The sequence below is a fragment of the Orycteropus afer genome, unplaced genomic scaffold (genome assembly GCF_000298275.1).
Source record: "Orycteropus afer afer isolate SDZICR_OR568_19922 unplaced genomic scaffold, OryAfe1.0 scaffold00336, whole genome shotgun sequence".
NCBI classification, from domain to species: Eukaryota; Metazoa; Chordata; class Mammalia; order Tubulidentata; family Orycteropodidae; genus Orycteropus; species Orycteropus afer.
In genome coordinates, this window is record NW_006921923.1 from 3394664 (window position 1) to 3397349 (window position 2686).

A 2686-nucleotide genomic window follows, 5' to 3' on the forward strand; every position below is an offset into this window, starting at 1 on the left:
CACCATTCCCAAAGCTGTTTCTTATATATGGGAAGCAGACCACATCCCTAAAGCAGCTACTCAGCTGCTCGTGGTAGGTTCCACCATGGAGCTGATTGCCAGTCTCATCATGGGGAATAACTACCACCAGCTGCCCAGCCACTCAACCAGGCCCAGCCAAGTTGACACACAAACTTAATTACCACACCACCCAAGCTCCCAGTAATTCTTGTTATTTTTATAACAAGTCACCAGTAATTGTTGTATTTTTCTTTTTGTTATATCTGATTTTTCTCTGGATACTTTTAAGATTTCCTCTTTGTTATTGTTTTGCAGCAGTTTATCTTTTTGTGATTAATGGTGGTTGTATTTATTTTACTTGGAGTTCACTGATTGTCTTAATCAGGGTTCTGTAGAGAAATAGAACCAGTGAGTGTCTGTCTGCATCTATCATGAAAAAAAAGAGAGAGAGATCTTCCTCAAGGAATTGGTAAAGTGACAGCCTGGAGACTGCCTACTGACTTAATCAATTGTTGGTAGCTGGCAAGTACCATAGGTGACAGAGTAGAGACACTTTGTAGGCTTGCATCCAAAATCCGTAAATCAGGTGAAAAGAAGAGTAAAGAGTAAGAGTGTTCTGGCGAGGTGTCTATTTATAGCCTGGAAGCAGAACAAACCCTTGAGAAACTTTTTTTCTCTTCAGATTTTCAACTGACTAATTGAGCACTACTCACATTGTAGAGGGTAATCTGTTTTCCTTGAGGTCAGCTGATTTAGTCACATATAACTACTTTATAAACAGTAACTGGGCTAGTATTTACCAAACAACTGGACACCATAACCTAGCCAAGTTGACACATAAAATGTGCTGTAAATCCCCTCCACAACAATTTCAATTTCCATTTGGTTCTTTTTAACTACCATATGTCTCCTGAATTTATACTTTTTTTTTGCCCTTTATATACATCTGCCTGTAAATACATAACATATTTATTATAGTTATCTTAAGGCATATTTTCTGTTTATTCCATTATCTCAGGCATCTGTATCTAAGGATCTATTTCAATTTGTAGTTATTTTCTTCTGACTAAGAGTTAACATTTTCCAGTTTCTTCACAGGTCTGTTTATTAGTATTATTATACACTGAATGTTGTGAATAATATGATGTAGAAATTCATGAATCTGTTATATTCCTGTGAAGAGTCTTGAATTTTGTTTTAGCAGGCAGTTCAATAACCTAAAAATCAATTGATCTTACAACAGTGGAGTTTTAGATTTTGTTAGAGCAGAGCTATATCCATTTTTCCCTTAGTCTTAGATTAGGCATATAGACTTTACTAGTAAGGTGTGGCCTTTCCAGGGTCATTTTCCTTTACTCTGAAAATTTTCCTTTTGTATTTCTTGGAATCTATTGGTGACAAATTCTCGCAGCTGTTGTTTGTCTGAAAATACTTTTATTTTGCTTTCATTTGTTATTCATTTATATTATAGGCAGAATTCTAAGAGCCCCCACCAAGATTTCTAACTCCTGGTTATTCAATCAAACACTACTCTAGGCACTTCTATGAAAAAAATTTATAGATGTAATTAAAATCACAAATCAGTTGATCTTAAAGCATGGAGATTTATCCACTTGGGCCTAATCTAGTAACATGAGCTCTTAAAAGAAGCATTTTCACTGAAAAAAAAAATACATAGACCCATGTCACTTTAGTTTTATGTATTTCATGGTATGTAAGTTATATTTCAATAAAATGTACTAAAAAAAAAAAAAGCGTTTTCTCCAGCTTGCGGCAGAAGAGAAATTTGAAAAGAGGTAGTTGAAGGATGAGAGGGATTCAAAACAAAGGAGGATATTCATTACTGATGAGGAGAGGCCCACGCAGGGAAAATGTGAGTAGCCTCCAGGACACGTGAATGGTTCCCACCTGACATGACTTGGGGCTAGGCAAAGTTTTCTTAGGATACAGAAATCGATAACTGTAAAAGAAAAAAAAATTATATATGAGACTTAATAAAAATTAAAAACTTCTGTTTATTGAGAGACACCATTAAGAAAACAAATAGGATAGCCACAGACCAGAAGAAGATACCTGACAAAAGACTGATACAAAGAACTTCTGCAACTCAATAAGACAGAGAATCAAATTTTTAAAAATAAAAAAACATTTGAGCAGACATTTCACAAAGAAAGATATATGAATGGCCAATCAGCACATAAAAATGTGATTGATATCATGAAAAAGTGAGCAATGTCGTTAACATCAGATAAATACAAATTAAAACCACAATGAGATAGCACTACATACCTTTGAGAATGGCTACTATTAAAACAACTGGCATCACCCTATGTTGTGTAAGGATCTGTAGCAACTGGAATTTTTAAACATTGTTGTTAATGCAAAGTGCTTTATCACCATTTTTATAAAACTAAACACACAACTACACTCCAACTTAGCAATTCCATTCCTTGGAATTTACCCAAGGTAAGTAAAGACATATGTCCACAAAAAGACTTGTGCAAAAATATCCATAGCAATTTTATTCATAATAACTAAAAAGCTGGAAACAGACCAGGTTTCCATAAATAGAAGAATCAATATTTTTCATAGCTAAAATCTGACGACTACTCAAATGGCCAACAATAAGTGGATGGATTGAAAAAAAATTATGGTACATATATAGATAGTAGCATAGTGGCTAAAG

The 2686-nt window shown here is 34.4% G+C and overlaps 1 protein-coding gene across 1 annotated transcript in view; it reads left to right on the forward strand.

Annotated features, from left to right (window-relative positions):
- Positions 1-2686, forward strand: part of COL4A5 (collagen type IV alpha 5 chain) — a 439164-nt gene that overhangs the window by 369624 nt on the left and 66854 nt on the right. The window lies entirely within an intron of this gene.